The sequence below is a fragment of the Microtus oregoni genome, unplaced genomic scaffold (genome assembly GCF_018167655.1).
Source record: "Microtus oregoni isolate MIOR12 unplaced genomic scaffold, Mior012 000006F_ref0000085, whole genome shotgun sequence".
Lineage (NCBI taxonomy): Eukaryota > Metazoa > Chordata > Mammalia > Rodentia > Cricetidae > Microtus > Microtus oregoni.
This window is the reverse complement of record NW_024543065.1, coordinates 22,834,337-22,856,568: the sequence shown is the minus strand read 5'-3', so window position 1 is coordinate 22,856,568 and position 22,232 is coordinate 22,834,337.

Sequence of the window (22,232 nt, the reverse complement as noted above, 5' to 3'; positions counted from 1 at the left end):
GACCCTTGTATCCCGAATCTCTCCAAAACTATTATCATTAAGGGGTGTTGAATTTTGTCAAATGCTTTTTCAGCATCTAATGAAATGATCATTTGTTTTTTTCTTTCAGTTTATTTATATGATGGATTACATTAATAGATTTTTGTATGTTGAACCAGCCCTGCATCTCTGGGATGAAGCCTACTTGATCATGATGGATAATTTTTCTAATGTGTTCTTGGATTCAGTTTGCCAGGATTTTGTTGAGGATTTTTGCGTCGATATTCATGAGTGAGATAGGCCTGTAATTCTCTTTCTTGGTTGGGTTTTGTGTGGTTTTGGTATCAGGGTAACTGTAGATTCATTAAAGGAATGAAATGAAATGAAATGTAGATTCATTAAAGGCGTGCTCCATCTGCCTCTGCGACCGGGTCCCGTCCGCCTCCGCGAACGGGTTCTGTCCCTTATTTCTTTAAATATATATTCTCCTATTTGGTGATCCAAATGAAGTCTAGCAGCACAGTAATGGTGTCCTGCAGTTTCCTGCTTTTTGTTTGTTCCAGGCTCCTTTGCCTACTCTACATAATCTAATCTATTGGATTTTCAAGACTTTTAGGCCTTTTTTCTATTTCATGTCTCACCTTGAATCCTTGTCATGAGTTCTGTTTCAGTTATGATCCTAATTGCTTCATTATATTATTTGGTTCTTGATTTTCTAAAGCAGTGTTTATATTATCTTAGAATTTCAGCTTTATGTGTCCATAGCTTTTGTTTTGTAAGCATGAATGAAAGGGGGGCAAAAAGGTTTCACAATCCTGGGGAACGGTGCCAGGGGCCATGTCAATAGAGCAGGAGGTGGCAATTGAATTCAGGAGTGTTTTCACCAAAATACAAGGCACTGATGGGTGAAGCTCATGCCTTCGGCTCCAGAATGTATTTTGACATTCCTGTGGCTTTAAATTTTTACTGCTGCCACTTTTCTCTGGAATCTGGCATGGTGTGAATGGATGCAGGGGGAATCCCCATTTTCTTTACTGTTGTGTGATTATCTAATGAAAATATCCTATTTTATTAGGCATTTTTACATGTTGTGAAGATGATTTCCACTTTAACTGTACTGTTCAACTGAAGCAAGGATTTTATACAATAACAGATTTAGTTTTAATAAAGTTTGGAGATTGGTGTTTTTAATAATTATAGTAAGTGATTATGATGGGGATTAGTTTAGTGTGAAAATTAGTATTGGAAAAACAGAATGTGGTGTTGCCCCCACCCTTGATAAAGTAGGGACTACAAAGGATAGAAAAGTAAAACAAGGAAGTGTCATGGAGTAAAGACTCATAAAACACTTGAGGAGCCATATAGACTTTGGTTTAGGTTAATGATTAAAAATAAACAACTCTGTCCCACAAGTTATGCCAGCTCAAGTTCTTTTAATCTTAATGTTGAGAGAAGTGTTTATGGGTTTCAGTGTACATCACAGTAAAAACAACGCTTTAAATGTGACTTAAGGTTAGGTTATGCTTTTATTGTTAATGACTTTGAGGTTGAAAACCTTAAGGAGTAATTTAAAGTTTACAAAGACAAACTTTTAATAGTTGAATAGGGCACCCATTGAGGTCAGGGTACAGGAACAATGACACCCTGACTATTGTTGGCTGACATATTTTTCTTACTAGGATGGACTGGTGATCAAAGATGATGATTATTTCCTTGTACCTGTTTCTGCCTTCAGCTTCCTGATATAGAAAACTTTTGATGAATGATATGTACCCTGAGGATTTAAAATAGAGATGACTGATTGGTTTTTTGGATAAAAGCTAAAATTTGTGGTTCTTTTAAGATTTCTTAGAAGATTGCTTTCTGAGATAAATAAATGATTGATGTTTGCTTTGTAACCACAAAATACAGTCTGCCAGTGAAAGAACTGGCTGAGAAAAACATCTTGATGGCTTACATTCTGTTAATCTATAACAAGTTGTTTAGACATGAATGTCTGTGGGTTTTCAGAGATACTTTTCATCTGTAATACATAAAATATTTAATCATGAAACAGACATGAGAAACATGTCAGTTTTCACCTGAATTTTTGTGATTATTTACTTAAAAATAGAATGCAACTATAATGTAATTTTTATACTGCCTGAAAGATTTTTGTTTGAGTACATAAAGTTAGAAGGAAGACTTCAAGAGAGACATCTGGATAGAGGTAAGAAAAAAATTAGCTGAGAAAAGATGATAGTGAGTACCGAAAGGGATGTGAGTGTGTGTGTTTTCCTTTTTTTGCTGGCCCCAGAGAACTTTTACTACCTCCAATAGAAAAGTCAATTTGAGTTATTAGTTCACTAACTGTGCGGAATCCCTTCAGTCTGTGAGCTGAGGAAGGCCGGTCCTCACAGCACCAATAGAACAGGGAGTTTAGTGTGAGATCATGTCTCCTAAAAATATCTAAAAATACACCTGCAACGCTCAACACTGTGACTGTCCAAACATGTACTAAAGTAGGACAACAGCTATGCAGAAGGGAGATATCTCATTGGGTATTTCATCAGCCCTCAACCGTAGACAAGGAACTACATGCTATTAGTGAAAGCTTGACATGGGAGAAACTTCTTTCCTTCCCAGGAAAAAACAGACCATATTGTTATCCAATACCAAAAGGTTCTCCCTAGAAACAGATATAAAAGTAGTATTGTACAGGCTGAGCAGGCTATATTTATGTATTTACACACACACATACACCCTTACGAACAATTAAAGAAAATAGAAGCATGGGTTTGAAAGAGAGTGAGGAAGATGGGAATGACTGAGAGGAAAAAAGGGAAATGGGAAATAATGTGATTATATTATAATCTTAAAATAAAAAAAATTAAAAAAGATGCTTATATTCATTGGTTTGAAATCTATATATCATATTCCTGTCCCATCAGGGGTAGTTTCTGTTGCCTAGTATTTTTTCCTGTGTCTAACATTTTCCTTAATTTTTTCTTATAATCTAATCTTATACATTTACTTTTCATGGTTTAGCAATTGTATTTGTTTTTATCTTCCCAAATTGTACATCTTGATGGTGGGTTTCCTCAGCTTAGATTATTTCATGGCCTACTCTTTGGCTTATGCTGTTGTCTGTTTGTTTATGTGCTTACTGATTTGCTTTGTGACCATTATAAAGTCTGTTTCTCCTAGAGTATGAATTTTTTGGTGTGTTCATTAGTGTGAGGACTTAACCTTAGGTATGCACACATTTGTCTAATAATAGCATTGATTTAGCAGAGTTTTCTTTGTCTCTTTGTCTTTTTAAAAAGTATTCTTTTGCATCTATTAGCAAACTCAACTGTTAAAAACTATGAAGTCTTAACTAGAGAACAATTAAAGAAAGAAGGGTAAAATGTCTTTTGTAGATTTTAAAATGTTTAAAATTGAATATTAAGAAATTTAAAAATTCATGAACCCCAGTGTTGCATGTTATTACAAGGTGTATAATATTCCTCACAGAATTTCATTTCCTCCCTTTTCATCCCTTATATAATTTTTATTTCTCTCATAAATAATTATAGGATAACCAAATCAAAGTCTGGATGTGAATACTAAATATTTAATTAGTGACACATAAATAAATAAATCATATTTTTATTACTTGTTCTTTGGGAAGGCTCTCTTGCTCAAGTCCAGTTGAAGGATGGGTACCATCACATGACCGAGAAAGTAACTCAGGTATTTATTTTCTCGTGATGGTGTATCCTGCTAATAGACATAGTGGGCTACATAATACCAATAATATAAACTTCATATATATATATATTATAGAGTTATTATTTAATTATACACAAAATATATAAGTAAACTCATGATAACTTAATAAAACTCATAATAAAATCTTCATAAATTATTTGAAACTAATGATTTCTGGGAAATCAAAGAATAAAATTTTTCAGAAGCAATCAGGATTACAATAATGTTTTATCCAACCTTTTTCCAACCCTTTCATTTCCTTTGTCCTCATTATGATGTTTCAGCTCAGGAAACAAATAAAGCCAAGTACTACAGCTCTGAATAACTCAATCAATTTATATCCACAAGCATATCAATAATCCAAATTAGATTCTGTTTTGCAACTATATTTAAATAAAATCTCCAAGCATTTGTGGTATTCAATCCTGCCCTCCTTATCTACCTCCACGAGCTGTTCCAACATTATCCATTCTAAAGCTGGCTACATATACTAAGTTCAACATCTCTCATTTCTTTACTAATCTGAGCTTTGAGAATTTGACATGGGGTCCAAGTTGCAAAACTACATCATTCTGCTGGTGTTGGATTCTCCTCCTTATGCTGTGAATAACATTGGTTAATAAAGGAACTGCTCTGAGCCTATAGCAGAGCAGGGCATAACAGAGCTAGGCAGGGGAAACTAAAATGAATGCTGAGAGAAAGAAGGAAGAGTCAAGAGAAGCCATGGAGCCACCACCAGAGACTGACATCTGAAACTTTGCCAGTAAGCCAGCAGCAATATATAGATTAATAGAAAAAGGTTAAATTAAGCGGTAGGAGAAAGAGGTAAGAGATAGCCAATAAGAAGCTAGAGCTTATAGTCCAAGCAGTGACTTAATTAAAATAGTTTCTGTGTGGTTATTTCGGGTGTCTGGGCAGCCCAGAAACAAACAAGCAGTCTCCTACTACATTCTGCTTTGCCCCTAAGACCTAATTGTTATAATCATATTTCTCTTTTATTATCTGCTTAGTATTAAGTGCAATTTTTTCATGAATAATACTTAGCCTCTCATCATCTTCTGAGTTGAATATTTTGAATGATCCACTGACTGGAAAGCTTTCCGACATAAATACTGACTTTTTTTCTATTTTTTGCATTGTTTATTTTGCTAGGAGAGATCACATTCTGTTTTAGGTGTTTGAATGTGCTGTTTCTGTATTTATGGCAGTGGTCTCTCAGGCTCCAAATTAATCATCATATATTAGCCAAAGTTTATATTTATGAAAAGAAATGAGTTAAACAATACATCAAAGATAAATTTTAAGTGTATTAGTAATATGCATGTATATTTCTAAACAAAGGTTGATTCATCCACTAAACCATGAATGTTTTCTTCAGCAACTGGTATAATCAATGTGACTTTTAATAGTGAGATTAACCTTTGGGAATTCTGTAATCCTGCCGTCTCTGGGTTTTGTATTTCTTCTTGGTTTGCCTCTGATTTTGGAGTCAACTGTTGAAGTTTCACACAAGCTTCATTAGAGACGCTCTCCTGGATTATCTGCTGATCCTGAAGAAAGGCTCGACAGCAAGGTCATGGTTTCTATAAATGATTTGACACCAGAATCTTGAATTAGGACATTTGGATTTATTAATTATTTGTACTGTCAGAGTTGCTGAAAGTATGGAAAAATGCTTTATTATTCTTTTTTCTTCCAAGGAATGCTCAAAACCAATAGCAAGATAAGCAAATAGTCATAATAGGTCAGAAAATAAAGTTTTCATGCAATTAGATCCAGGTTCAGGAGATATTTGGAATTTGCAAACATCTGTACACACATTTGAAGGTGATATTGTTAGGTAATATTTTGGCAGATGTACTTTCCTATCAAAAATAAGCTCAAAAGTAAGATTATAAAAGTAGTATATAAATGGGTAAATATTAAAGATATTTTAATACTTTAAATGAAGTTCTGTGCTTGGGATAACACTTGTCTAAATCAAGTTAGATTGTAGTCAAGGACAAGACTGTTCTCCTGGGGCTCAAAAACAATTGCTTGTAATCTTAACTTTGCTGTCCTCCAGGTATACCATATTTAGTAGTTTTTTGAAGTCCTTGATTCTTCTGTGATGAAAGAATAAAAATTATATCTGGAACAGTTCAATAAAAGTTGTACTTGTCATAATGTCTATGTTGTGATGGAATACTCAAGAAATTGACTTAAACCAAGACAGATTTGTTTGCACAGTTTCAGAGTTCAGTCCATTGCCAAGGTTCTGAGACTGATAAAGCGGAACTGCATGGCAGAAAGTACAGGAGATTAGAGCTGCCCTCTTATTGGCAGCAATGAGATCACTTGCATTTATCCAGAAGCCATTCCCACAAAACCCATTATGTCATGGATCCATCAGTGGGTTAATTCATTTCTGGGTCACTAAAAAGCCAACTGTTTATCAAAGGCCCCACCTCTAAATACTGCTTCACTGAGGACCAAATTCTTGTCATCATCTTTGTGGAATATTTCAAATACAAACCATAATGATGGTTGTATAAGAAAACACCAGCATATATATCACTAGCACATGCTAGAACTTCATACTTGGAAAATTATATATGGTCTTGGGATTTTGCTTTCTGAATGTGTTCTTGCCTCTCTCCATCTAATTTGCTTTCTCAATAGTGGCAATTGTGAGTTATATGATCACATTTTACGCCCTTTAACTTTATAAAGACTTTAATATACTGAATTTATTTTAAAAAGAAGTAGAAAGTAATAATAATAATAATAATAATAACCATAGTAATTCTGGTTGAGGAGAGTAAAGTTGGGGGCATACATTCCCCTGATGTTTAAGAATGGTTTAGTTCCCTCTCTCTCTCTTTCTCTTTTCTGTCTCTTTTCCTATATACACTCAATATCTCTATTCTTCCTCCAGTTTCCTTTATATGGACATATACATATATATGTATATGATGATGAAATAGAAAATAGAAAAAGGTAACTATATCTAATTGATTTTTAGTTGTTTTGTTTGTTCTAAGGCATCCTCCCACCTAATCTGGAGACCCAGGAAGAGATGAAACTCCAGTCTTCAGTCATGAGTCTGAGGATCATCTGACACAGAATTTTTTAAGATATTTCAATATCTTGTTAAAAACAATGGCTCAGTCATTAATGATGTCAAAACAGTGGGAAGGGAAATACATCATCTTTGCTTTAAAGGATTTAATGATTGATAGCAAAATGGTAAACCAAGCCCAGGGCATGCCATCTCCTGACTCTTTGCATCTGGAAGATCAGAGGTTCATGAGACCACCTTTTTCTTTACTGATACCTGCCCACTGTGGATCCATGTTTCATTAAGCATTTTTTATGGGGCCTATATAAATGTGTCGTGTATTTACTGTTAGGATAGATAATAAAATCAGATAAATAACCTCCTCAGATAGACAATCAAATTAAATCAAATACTATATTTGGTTTTCATGTCTTAATGACCCTGGAATAGTCATTGAATACTAACACTGACTATTTTGAGATGAACGCTATCTTAAGAACAGTTTTCTATATAATATTTTCTTTAGCTATAATTTCATGTAGCCTGGAAACAGCTGCTTATAAATTGGAAGATTTTTTTCTGTTGATATCTAGAGTCATATGCACAAACACCCACTTATTTTAATGTTTATTTTGTGTGATATTCAATTATGTTGTATTCTGTCAAATATCTATACATGAATTTAGTATATCTATAATTTTCAAACAAATTTTCCAGAGAAATGCATCATTTCTGATAGTATCACTTCTGGTGAGTGTGTTACTTGTGGATATATTATAATTATTTAGAATGAGATTCTAACAAGGTTGGAGTCTTCTCTGTTGCTTCAGCTGATGCTGTGATTAAAGTATGTGAAACATGGTTACAGGTGCCCCCCCTCTGAAATTGTTTAGCTTAGAACTGAGGCTAAGACTTTTGGACCCTATCAGACTAAGAGAGTGGCTGGGTGATTAGAAAAGGGGGGGGGCTACTAGGGTACCTAATAAGTGGAACAGATGGAATGGATTGTCCTTTCATGGAGGGGATAGCCAATGGAAAACCATTAAGAGAACATATTAGTTTATTAGGTGTTTAAGAAGCAGTTTCCTTGGTAGAGTATCACTTTTGGAAATCCAAAACAAGGCAGAATTGATCTTATTTCTTACAATGATGTAAAGGGCAATTTGATTTTCTTTTGTCTTTTTGGAGGCAGTAGGTAGTAATACATTTCTTTTTCTCTGAAGAAAAATATAATTTAACTGTACTAATAAGCAATTTACTATGTAGGTATAATTTAGTTTTAATCTAAAATAAGTTTAAGACAACAAAACAGCAATTGTGCTCATTATAGATGACGGGATGCCAAGATTCAAGAAAGTAAAACTGCAAGAACTCCTGTGCTGTGAGGGACACAAAAGTACTTAGTAAGCAGCAAGAATAATATTTTCAAATTAATATGTAGTTCGTGAAAACTACTAATTAACCTGACTACATCAGGGACAGTTGGTTTTGGGTTTTATATATTTGTGTATTCTGGAAAGTGTCCCACTGTTGCAGGCAAAGGAGACTAGAAAAGACACCAAGAGGGAATTTACTATCAGTTATATTTGTTACTCTCCTACAGTTTGCCAAGGATGGAGTAAAAGTGACTGTCATCTGTTAGGAGCTGGGACAGACTGAGTGAGCTAGTGCCATTTCATTAGTCACAGTTGGGTGCAGTTTGGTCGTCATGGAATTACGTCAGACTGAAGAGGATAAAACTCAAGCTGCATAATGTTCTGTACATTTTGCACTGACTTCATGATGTGCTTCTGAGATACAATAAAATCTGAAGTGGAAAAGCAATTTTGTAGAGTTACTTGAATGTGACTTCGTGTGCTCATTATGTACAGGAGTAATTTTTGTCTCGGTAATGTCTCTTGTGGTATTTCTAAAGTTAGGACTGAAAGCACAGTAACAGGAAGGGTAGATTCAAATGGGGAGGGTCCTGTTAAAAACAAATATCCCAGCTTTCTTGGATCCAACTTAAGCTATCATAATGACACAGAAGCTTACAGGAGTGTAATTGTGCAGAGTCATTTTCAAGCCAGATTGGTTTGTGCTCATTAAATTATAAACTTTATCAGGCATCTTTAAATAGAGTGTCTTTGTTAGATAATGCAGAGATGACAAGAGGGAGATAATATAGTTCATTTTGCAGATGGGCTTTTATTCTTGGTTCCTTTTGGTTGCCTTGAGCTTTACCAATACTAATGTACTTGCTGATGAGTTTTGGACAATTCTCCTTCTCTCTCATTGCATAGTCCCCTATTAAAACTGATAATAGTTTATTTATACTCCATCATGTTGCATAATTTTAACCACACCCAAGTGAATCATTGATTGAAATGAGCTAATGGTATTTTCTACCTGCTTAATGTCTTTGGTTCAGAAATATATACATTGAAAATCCAGAGCTCACATGGAAGGGCTCCTTTTGCCCCTAATGATACCTATATAGATAGACATTTGCTAGTATCTGTTCCTAATGTACTGTATTACTACCATTCTTTCCCAAGACTATACTGCTGTATTTTAGACACACGAGTGTTGTGAAATGTTAGTTGAAGATGTGTTGCATTTGTTTATGGTGTGGAACATTTGTTTAATGATGCAAAGCTGTGCTGCATTTTCCTATGTTCCATTTGTTTAATTCTGTGATGGTGTGTTACTTTGCCTGTCTAAAACACCCGATTGGTCTAATAAAGAGCTGAATGGTTAATAGCTAGGCAGGAAAGGAAAAGGTGGGGCTGACAGACAGAGAAAATAAATAGGAGGATAAAAAGAGAAGAGAAAGAAGATGACTTGAGGGGGCAGCCACCTGGCTACACAATCAGCAATGGAGTAAGAAGTAAAGAAAGTTATTTGGGATAAAGATACAAGACCATGGGCAAAAGATAGACAGAATGATTTACATTAAGAAATAAGTAATACGAGTAAGTATCCATGTTTCTGTGTGGGAGATGGGTGCCGTGCACACAAAGAGAAAAAAAGAAAAAAACACATGAGAAGTCTTGGTTTTTTTTTTCCTGCTTAATTTCCTTTTTCCTTAAATTTTCTTAAGTTATGTAAGTGGAAGTACTTAATTATATGTTTATAATTTGTATGTATCTAAAAACATAAGCAAAATTGATTTGTTCTTTTCAAAGAAAGACTATCTAGGACAACAAAACCTTCAGTTTTGGTTGTTTTAGAGCCGTTAAACATTTTAGTGATATAAAACACTTTATTTGAACATTTGTTGAGAATACAATTTTAGTTTCTAGAAACTATTATATTATTCTAACATGAATCCTTATAACAACAAGACAATGCAGAAAAAAGTAATCACACAATGTAGTTTATATATTACAATAATTTTTTTTTCATGGATGGAAGGTAGGTCCACAAGTGCTTCAGGAATCAAAATCAATTTGTAATTTAACTATCTCATATACATGCTATATCTTTCTTTTCATTTCTGCCAAATTTGACCATATCTGTTAAATGATTCCTTTTGGGCTTACATTATTATTTGATTTGCAGAGATTACATGTATTCCAGAAAATGAGTTCTAATTAGTACCACAATTAGCTTGTGTTCTCACTATTTTACTTGTATTTACATATGGTTGTTAATCATGGCCATCTGTTCAATACAACAAACGCTGTTCTGTCTTCTTCTTAAAAAGAAAACTGGTTTCATAAGGGCATGAGTAAAGCTCTGTTCATTCATACTTTTTGAAATAATGCAAAGTTCACATTACAGAGTTCTGCTATTGAGTTAGAATTCTATGAACTAACTATGTAAAGACTTTACAGGAGAAACTTGTGTGGAAATTTTGCTCTTCAGCCTTTAATCTCTGAGTTTACTAGGAATGCAGACACATATGCATGGGCTCTTCCTCTTCTTATTTTTTTTTTTGTTTTGTTTTGTTTTTTTATTGAGAAAAGGAGAAAAAAAAACAAGTTTCCACCTCCTCCCAGCCTCCCACTCCCCTCCCCCTCCTCCCCCCCTACGCCCCCTCCTCTCACCCTTCTCCCCCTCCCCCCCACTCCTCTCCCCCTCCCTCTCCAGTCCAAAGAGCAGTCAGGGTTTTCTGCCCTGTGGTAAGACCTAGGACCTCCCACCTCCGTCCATATCTAGGAAGGTGAACATCCAAACTGGCTGGGCTCCCACAAAGCCATCACATTATGTAGAATCAAACCCCCGTGCCATTGTCCTTTGCGTCTCATTAGCCCTCATTGTTCGCCATGTTCAGAGAGTCCAGTTTTATCCCATGCTTTTTCAGTCACAGTCCAGCCAGTCTTGGTGAGCTCTCAATAGATCAGCTCCACTGTCTCAGTGGGTGGGTGCATCCCTCGTGGTCCCGACTTCTTTGCTCATGTTCTCCCTCCTTCTGCTCCTCATTGGGAGGAGCACTGGACTGAGCTCCCAGGGTCCTCTTCTTATTTTGTTGGCTGTTAGACTATAAAGACAAACGGAGTAGGAGCAGTAAGCAGGGCCCTTGGAGAGCTGTATGATGGAAATATCCTCACAGGAGTCAGAAAGACAGCTCAACTTTATTCCAGAGCGAGGAACTGTATAGTCTTCCACTTTGCACAGAACTCAGAGAGCTGTCCAGAGATGGTGGACTACAATCATAAGAAACAGGGCCTTTCAACGCAAATGCACATATGCATCCATACACAAATGCCCATAGAAATACTCACATACACATATAAACATTTACACAAACACACTGCAGCATGCATGTATAGCATGCATGTATGTGCAAAGGCATGCTTATTTCACACCCTTTATACCTGATTAAATGTACAGTGAATCTTAGGGACACAAGACTTGTGAAATGAAGATTCAAAAAAGTATTTTCAATGTGAAATTAATACATTTCGTTATGTTTTCTTGCCTATGCTAAAGATCAGATACACTTTTTTTTAAAAAAAATGTGAATGAAAGTAGTTCATGTACTCTTACCTATAATAGTTGAAATCAAATATAATTAAAAGCCCATATTTTAAATTGTGGAAAGGTAGTAGCAGGCCAATACTTTACTTGAGGTAATAACCCTAACTTTCAAAAAAACATAAAGAACTGTCATATATTTATTTAGAATTGTATATAATGGAGGATAGCACCTGGAATGCATTAATATGGACTAGCTTCTGTTGGATGCAGATTATATCTGTGTGCTTCAAAGAGCAAAAAAAAGAGAATTGTATATAATGTATGTAAGTGTATATGTACACATGTATGGATAGTTTCAAAGAAATTATGTCATGCGGGGTGTTAATGCTCCTCCCAAGAGTTATAAGCTTCCTTTATGTGATGCTTGGAACTTGTATTAAAAATGAGGAGAACCTAGTATTGACACTTTACCAATCCAGCATAATTCTTTGTACTCAGAGATAAGTGAAGCATATGTGTAGCCCTCACATCTAATCAAAGAAACTTTCCTCTGTCGTAGATAGCGATGATTGCAGAAAACCACAAAAAGGCAGAATGCAGAGAACAAGAGATGATAAAGACCCTAGGTTCAAATGACTGACCTACAGCATCACTCTTGTATCCAAGTCTCACAGACTATCATGGAAGAAGAATCAGAAAAATGATAAGAGCCAAAGGACCAGAAAATCTTCTTTGTGATTGTGTCTACAATTAATTTTAGGGAAGGTACATTCATAATATTTCAACTATATAGCTGACTAAAATGCACCTACGAGATCAGTAAATCATGCTAGTGTTAATATGAAGGGAGAAATCTCATGGGTCCCCATTCATAATAAAAAAAACTACAGGTAACTAAGTACTGCTGAGAGAGGGCAAGCTAGTCTTTTCCAGGGCTGAAGCTCCTATCTGATTTTCTACTACCTAATGGTCACAACTGAAACCATATTCACATAATAAACATAATTAGATTCAGAAGTTTATATTTGTATATTTATGCATATATTATATGCAAATGTAACATTGAAAGAAAATGAGATCATGAATTTGATAGGGAGAAAAGAGGGAACATGGGACGGACTGGGGGCTAGATTGAAAAAATTGCTAAATACAGTTTTACTTATAATCCATTTCAAAAAGGCCTTCTTTCTCAAATTGAATCCCATTTTTCAATATTTAAGGAAAGAGAACGACTTCTGATTTATTAGGGGTATCTTGGAAGTATCTCATTTCTTGTATCTTAAATTTCTGTCAAAGAGGACTGTCTTCTTGGGGGAGAGAAGAAATTCTTCTGGTCTACCTGCTATGTGTCAGATCCATTTCTTCTCTCTACCCCTTAGACAGCATTTGAATTTAGGAAAGCACAAGTGAGTTCTGTGAGCTTTGGGGCATCCTTGTGAGGATGCTCATTAATTATATTACTTCATGAAGGTGGGGTGGTATCTTTCTACACTCTAATATTCCAAGAATATCTCAGAAACATTTCAGTTAAGAGTCAAACAATGAACATTGAACCTGAGTCGGATGACAATTCATAGTCTACAGACTTCACTGGGCTACTCCAGACTTCATTGGGCTACCCTGACGCTCCAGTTAGGTTTTTCCATGGTCTTGAAATTTCTCTCAGCTTGGGAGATTATAAGAAAATACACTTTTATCTAGAAGTTGAAAACAGAGATATAAATGAGTCACATTCCTACATTAAAAATCAGAATCAAATCTGATATTTCATATTCCTTATCCAAAATTCCCTGAAGGAATAAATAGTTTATACAGATAAGCTATGTGAGTAAAGAAGAGGGCAAAACAAGTCTATTTCCGAAGTTAAAGTGAACACATACAGGAACACACACACATTTGCCTTGTCTAAGAGATAGAATTAGGTGAATAGGTAGTCACTCGTTTTCCTTTTCTCTCTTCTGAGTTTTATTTGTTCCTGTTTACATGGAAAAGGAAAACAAATCACAAGGAGATATAAATCCAACTGAACCTGAAACATGGTTCTCACCTTTTTGCTACCACCTGTGTTCTCTGTGATTTGTTTTGCTCTTCTAAAGGTCCTGAGTTCAATTCCCCACAACCACATGGTGGCTCGCAACCATCTGTAATGATATCTGGCACCCTCTTCTGGCGTGTGGGCATACATGGAGGCAGAAGGTTATATACATAATAAATAAATCTTTAAAAAAATAAATTAAATAAAAAAAATAAAAATGGTTTTTAGTTTATTTTTCTTAATTTGTTGAGAACAAAGAAGCCAAAGCATCAAGCACCTGAGTTATGCAATGTTAAACACTAAACAATGCCTTAATCATCTTTATGAGCTACCTTAGCATGGTAATGTCGGTAATGTGTGGGGTAACAACAATTCTGGTACTTGTCAGTTCTGGGAGACACTAGAAAACCCCTTTACATGAAAGTCCTAGTGTTTGTGACTCTTTACTTGAGGAAAATGCTGGGACAGAGATACAGTTAGCGATAAATTCCTTACCTACTGAGCTCTTGGTTCTAGGTTCAATCACCAGTACCATAGACAAACAAAGGCTGAAAGGAGAGAGAGGAAGAAATGAGAAAGAAGGAAACCATTAATATTACACCTATGACATGACTTTTCTTACTTGTTCCATTTGCATGCTATTTTTTGTCTTAGAGCAAAGCGTAATTATTGAAGAAAACTTAAGAAAATATGAAGAGTTTTGTAAAAACTAAAACCCTTAAGATGCCCTTCTAAATCAGAGATAGTCCTCTTACATATGATTTGGACTGTTTCCTGCTTCCTCCCTGTTCATCCTGCGTCAGTCCCTGCTGTGTGCGTTTTTTGAACTGTTTTCTTTACTATTAGCATCGCATCATGAATTTTCCTTTTCTCTGGATATATTAATACTCAAGACTTATGCTATTAACTTAGAGTAAATGTCCTATTAGACAAATAATTTTAATACCTGTTCATGTAATTCTGATTGACTGAATACCTAGAAAGAATGGTTCTCAGTTTGATCTTGGCTAGACATGATTTTCCACTGTTTCTCAATTTTTATATAAGAATATGAGACAGCACTCCTTTTGTTATGATAATAATCATAATCCACCATGCCTGCAGTGCACTATCTGTACTATAAAACACAAAGAAATAGCTCCTGGTGGGAAGATTACTCAACCGATGTAACATAATCCAAAACTGAACATATAGTCAAGATTTTGGCAGGAGGCAGTGAGAAAAACGTAAATGTTTTCAAATTTCTTCTTTGACTAGGGGAAATACCAACAACTATTGAGAAGAACTGAATTTAGAGACTGATAATGATAATGTCAATAAAGAAGAAGTGGTAATGACTGAAAACAAGAAAGAAATGGAAGAAGATAGAGTGGAAGTAATGCATCAACTTTTTAATTCTTGCTTTGGCCCTGAAGGAAAGCTTGTGCTTCCAGGATTGTGACATAGTTGGGAAGAATGGCAGTGGTAGGTGGAACATGCAACATTGTCTTAAAAATGTGACGTCATTATTGTTTGCACAGATAGTTGGTTGACATGGAGCTACAGAATTCTAGATGTGCTGGGCAAATGATGGATACTCATGACACTGAGGGAATCTTTTATGCTGGAACAGAAGAACTATAAAGGTTCAGAGAGGAATCTTCATCTGATCTGCACATGCAAGAAGGACAGGTATTCCCTAGGTGGAGAAGGAAGTAGCTTGCAGGGACACATGTGGAAGCGGTTGACTATGGACATCTCTCTGATCTCAGCAGAGAAACAGGGGTGTAAGATTGGAACCATGATTTAGCAGACTTTGATGTTTTGCTCCCTCCCTATTTTAGACCCCATGTCCCTTTTTTTTTTTTTTTTTTTTTTTTGAAATTAAGACTAGTGTGTGGCAGTGATGAGAACAGACTATCAGGAAGTCATTGAAAAGGAATCTTGGAAGGTGTTAGAGAAAATCAGAACTGATTCGCTGTTTTAAATTGCAAAGGTACAACTGGAAAAATATGCAGAACATTGTGCTATGTAGATACAGAACAGGGATGCTTTGGGGAACATTCTTCTTTCATTGTTAAAAATTCTGGAAGCTAATTAAATAAGATTTGATCTTTGTTAGAAAATAAGTAATTACTTGAGGTTTCTAAAAATGAATTACAATTTAACATTTCAAGCAATGAGAAGTAAATTTTTTTTTCTTCAGTACTACAAGGAGGATTGACACTTAGTTTTTATGAGAACCTTTCATTTGGGAAAGATTTTAATTCTTCAGTAAGTGAAAAGCGTTGAACTGGGAATTGCCTCACTATATTTTTCTAACCAAATGCAGTAGTCATGAAATGAATAATTGGAACTTATTCTATAGGGAATGCATATTCCATGACAGCAATCTTTGGACTCCAAAAAGGTTGTTAAAATTTGTGTGCAATGTGTCTACATTATAACTATTTTAACGTCTCACAACCTGTAAGTTTTTCATTAAACAAACTTTCCCATGTATAGTAGAATGTTGGGATGTAAGATAGAGACAGTAAAATCTGCTTTAAAGCTTAAGCTCATGAGGTTTTGGGGAATCTCATTATCATCTGTGGTGTTCTGTAGTTTATATCATTAGCTGGCCAAGTTAAATTGAGGCCGCTGTGTAAGTGCCTCTTCCCTCCAGCCTATGAAAGTGTTTTTTTTTTTTTTTTTTTCTAACTGAAGATTCAAGTTCAGTTGTAGAATTGCTTAAATTTTCCAGGAAACAAAAATCTTGAAGAGCTCTAGCTTGTTATGAAATAGAAATTAGCAAATATCAAACTCCTATCCCAAATTGGTTCATTCAATTATAATTACCCATTCTGCGTCATAAGTGTTAATTCATTGAGAGGAAACAAGAGTGATTGTTCCTCAAAGAAAAGCTTTTAAAGACATTGAACTTTTTGAGGTAACAGTCCAATACCATGACCTGGAAATCCAAAAGGACAGCACTCCTGGTTCTTGGTATAACCTGAAGAGTGTGACCTCAACAGATGTAGAAATTTAGATATTTGGTCAGAGTGTCTGCCTACAGATGAACTACACCATCCATGTTTATTTTTAAGCTGTTTGTCATAGTGAGACTGCTTGCCTGGTTAGGAAGATGGATGGGTCATCCGCAGTCACACATTGATTAGGTGACAGCTCATTCTGAAGAGAGGCTCAGGCTGTGGCCTGCAGAACTTTCCACTCTTGGTGATGCTTGCTTTGTACGATGGACAATGTAATGCTTTTCTACAAATTAAACATCTCCATCTTCAGTTGTCGCAGGCAGGTGGGTTTGGTTGACCCGGGGCACTGTCAGAAAACCAGTGTCTATGTAAGAGAATTCTCAAGCACTCTCCTTCATTGGGGTGAAAATTAGCTAGTGTGTTTATGATCAGTACAATGAATCCTGAGACCAAAAGAAGATATCATTAATTATTAATTGAAAGGATAAAAAATATGAATTTGCCTATTTTGCCAAGATAAATATTTGGAAAATGTTTTCCCCAATGAAAGAAGAATGGGGGGAGAATTTTCCACCTGGTGTTTTTGACTCAGGTTTAAATGTCTGGTAAAGAAGCTAGGAATGCTTGGAAGAAAGTATGATCATAAACTCAGTGGGCACTCGGACTTTGCAGGGTAAATTTCTAACCCCGATGATAAGGAAAAAATAAATTTCTGGGGAACTAAGTAAACTTTGAATTTTAAGACATGAATTGCTGCAATTTTTATCCAGTTATTTGATCAGTGAAATGTTAGCAATGATTGGTGTGGGAAGTCTTTCTTTTTCTTTTTTTTTTTTTTTTCGAGACAGGGTTTCTCTGTAGCTTTGGAGCCTGTCCTGGAACTAGCTCTTGTAGACCAGGCTGGTCTCGAACTCACAAAGATCCACCTGCCTCTGCCTCCCAAGTGCTTGGATTAAAGGCGTGCGCCACCACTGCCCGGCAATAGGGAAGTCTTTTGTATATGTGTTGCTTTTATTGGTTAATGAATAAAGAAGCTGCTTTTGGTCAATGACTTAACAGAATGTAGCCAGGTTGGAAGAGATAAATATATATAGAGAGAGTATGTCAAAGAGATTCCATGGAACCACCAGAGGTGACAAATATGAGCTTCCAGGTGGAGCCTTGCTGATAGGTCAAGAACATCATGGTAAAATATAATAGAAATGGGCTAACCAAAGATATAAGAGCTAGCCAGCAATACTCTTAAGTGATTGGTAAAGCAGTATTTAAAAAATACAGTTTGAGTGTTATTTTGTGGTCAGGGAAGCCAGGAACAAATAAGCAGCCTCCTACAACAAATGAGGTCTAAATAATGTCATCCTGGTATGTAAATTCCCCTCATCTTCCAAATCTTTGGCTAGTTTCCTTGCCATTTAGTTCCATATTTTTAAATTATTTATTCCACTGGAAACACCAGACATTCCACGTATTAAAATTATACTTTAGATTGGGAATATGTAGGAAATTTTAAACAAAATTTCCAACAATACTTTACACAATAACTGTTTGTAAGGTTCTGGTTATTAGTGTACATCTGTTGTATTAAGATGTGAGTTCCATCTATTAACCTACGTAAAATATTGTTTATCAGGATTTATTGTGACATTATTACAGGTCTTATAACATCTAAAAGATCACTAGGTCTAAAAATAATTGATTTAAATTTTCATTTAAAATTCAATCTAACATTAGTATATGAAACCTTTGTCAAACCCAATAATTATTGTGAATATGTCATTGTGTCTGAAGAAATGATAGTCAATCATATTTAAATCTGTTCATAAGATATAATGATGTATACTAACTTTTGTATAATATCTGCCTTTCATTTTGGAATAGATTAATATTTCAGTCAAGTTTCATAGACCTAATACTGAGAGCCTCTCCAAATCAGTTCAGGAGTCTGAATATTGATAATATTTAGCATTTATTTATTTCTTCCTTCCACATGGAGGCTCAGGGAAGCGAACACAGATGACAAGACTTGTTAGCAAACATCATTCTTTGTCTTCATCAGCTGAATCACACACTGGCCACTAAATATTTAACGTCTTTGAATTGAGGATACTGATGGCAGATAAATCAGGAGCCATCTCTCCATTATCCTTAATAGAAGTAATTATGTTCATTTTTTTTCCTTAAATACTTGTGTAAAATTAACACTAAAGTCAACAGAGAATGACTTTTGTGTTAAAGATTTGGTGAAAAATGATTTGGTGAAAAATGGTTTGGTTTTTACACTCCTGCCTTCCATAAAACCATTTCCTGTATACTACAAAAATTAATTTCATAAAAACGGACTTGACCTTCTTTCCTTTAAAATAATTTTAGGATTAGAAATTGTACACTCTCGCTCATGATGTTTGTATTTGTCACTTCTTCTTTGCTAGTCAGAGAATCAGTGTTTTTCATCCATGTTCTTCATAATTGGCCTTTTTATTCAATTCTCTATCACTTATCATTGTTTATGTTTAACAATGAATGTTACAAAATTAACTTAGCAACCTGTTTATTTGGTCATTTATTATTTTACATAAAATATTTTTGTTAATTCTTTGAGAATTTAATAGGAGGTATTTTGCTAACACTTGGCATTTTTATTTAACTACCTTTGACTTCTGGGGGGAAGATTATCACCTGTGTGAAGTAACTACTATTAAACTCTTTTATATAAAGCCATATGTTTGAGAAACATAAATTTATATACAGGATTTTCAAACATTCTTAGTTTAGTTATCCCTACCAAAACCTCTTCTCTGACAAATGTCCACTCCTTCTTTTTCTTTTATTTTTTAATTACTTATTTTTACTCCTTTTATGGAGTTAAGATTTAAAAAAGCATTTGTGAAATTTGAACTTACCTCTTTTGTGTATTTGTTTAAATAGTTTCTTAAAAATTATATAAGATGGTTGAAGGGGCGGGGAGAGGTAGAGAGGGAAGCAGAGAAAATGTAGAGATCAATAAAAATAATAAAAAATAAAAATGAAAGACAAAGGAGGATAGAAAAATTATATAAGGCTTTAACTAAAGTAAAATATTTGGTATGTCTGTTAATTCTTTTATTTAATAACCTGTAGCTTATATGGTATCTTTTTTGTCTCTGTCTCTCCCTCTATCTTTCTTTTTCTTTCCTTCTCCGTGTGAGTTTGTGTGTGTGTGTGTCTGCATTCTAGTTCAATATGGAAGTTTTGAGTCCCAATACCAAAACCTTAGGATTTTGGTTTAAGTGTTTAAATTAAATTCTGAGTCATTAACATAAATTTTTCATTGAATTGTTGAGTTTATGTGTATTTCATTAAATAAAAGTTGTCTAATATACAGAAGTGGTAGAGATCATGTTTACATTCACTGTGTTTTTCTTATTAAAGTCATCATAGTTATTTTGGTATACATTGCTCTATCTAGTGATATATTAAAATATGTTCTCAGAAGAAAAAGAAATATAAATATAACCGGCATTAGTGGTGCATGCCTATAATCCCAGCCCTTGGGAATCAGAGACAAGCGGATCTCTGTGAGTTCGAAGTCAGCCTGATCTACAATAGCTAGTTCCAGGATGGGCTCCAAAACTACAGAGAAACTCTGTCTTGAAAAAATAATTAATTAATAAATTAATTAAATAAAAATAGAGCTAGAAGAATTGATGCTTATTTTATTTCTTCTTCTGACACACCAAAACTTAATGTAAATAAAGAAAAAGAGGACAATAAAATAAAAGTACAGGGCATCTGTTTCAAGATAAGCAAAATGTTCCTGTGGTTTTTATGAAGCATTTTAGATCCCCTTTCATTGTCAGCCCCTCTAATATTTGTAGGATATCTCCACCAACTTCCCAGAGCAGCCGAGTCACTTTATCAAGGAGGTTTTAACTTTTTCTAAAAAGCCTTTAAAGTACTTTGGTATTTACCACCAACTCTACTTTTAGTGTATATTCTCAGGAACTAGCAAATATTTGCCATGGTTTATAGCTGTGGATTCTGTAAGGGTTAATCTTCATAAACAACTTGAATGGATTTTAAATTACTTAGACACACACACTTGGGTGTACTTTAGAAAGCAGTACACACTCCGTGTTAAAATTACTATTCAATTAGGAGATCAATGACTACTGAAAATGCAAATCCTCCTGTATGTATAATTTATTTAATTTTAAAACTTCAAGGTTTAGGAAAATTTAAACCTTTGCTTGGGAAGGGACATATTGATCACTTCCACTGCAAACCAAAATTGATTTTAAATGCTATCTTTATCTTTGTTATTAAATTAAAATATTTAATATATATTTGAATAATGTTTTGTCCATTATTTGTTGATCTCATATAATATGCTATGACAGTATTCGTTCTCCCAACTCCTTCCATTTACTTTTCTACCCTCTTGCCCATACGAATTTGTGCTCTCTTTAAAACATGCAAAACAGAAATCACTTAGCCTTGTTCAAGTACTCCTGGAATTGGGCCTATCCTGGAGTGTCATTCATATACCAGTGTGGTTCATATCCAAGTATCATTCTTTTGTAGAAGACTGGCATTCCTTTACCCAGAAACAATCAAATTCATATAGCTCCATTGTATCCATGTCTCTCTTCCATGCTGGGATTTTGAATAGCTTGAATATATGCATCTGTCTGGTTGTGTCTGACAAACACTATTTTCTTGAAGTCATTTACCTCCTTTGGCTCTTACAATCTTTGCCATCACTTTTTATTTACCTCAGAATTTTTAGGGAAGGGAGTGATATAGACATTCCATTTAAGGCTGAGTCTTTTAATATCTCTTATTATTTGTACACTAATTATTATATATTTGTTCTAATTGCCAGATACCCATATATCTCTGATGAGAATTTAGTAATGCATTGATCTCTGGGTTTCTAAATAAAACATTGGAAGTCAGTTTATTGCTATGGAGCTTCAGTAGAAATAAGAGTAGGGTTATGATGTACTTAATCTCACGGTATTGCTTTTATTGATAATGTCAGATAATGGTTCCATCAAATGAAATAAACATTTACACAAGTAAAAGGAAAATGTTTGGTTGCTCCCATAACTTTCATAAACCTATTGAACCAGCGGGATATCTGGCTAAATTGTTTGTTATTTTATATTTCAGGATTCATAGCTGGATGAGATGGATAATAAATTTGTTCCATGGTAGAATATGCAATACCTTCCAACATTATGAAAGAGAGCCCGGAGAGGTGAAGGTTCCAGTTGAACCAGCTAGAATTCTGCCAGATAAATGACAATGGCATACTATAGATATACTATAGATACCTGAGACTCACTAATAAAGAGAAGCTTGAGAAAGTAACAATTGATAGGTGCTCAGTTTGTACATTATGATATTTTTGAAAAAAAATATGTGTGTATGTGTTGTGGCTCAGAAACTTGGAGTCCAACTGTAGCGATGCACCATATCTGTTCTTTATGGTTAAAGAGCTCTCTATTCTTTAAGGCAGAAGATGCTGAGATCTTCCTAGATGGTACCACGAAGAAACAATTCTACTTCCTGTTCTCTTTATAGTCTCCAAACTAAGAAGCAGAGCAAG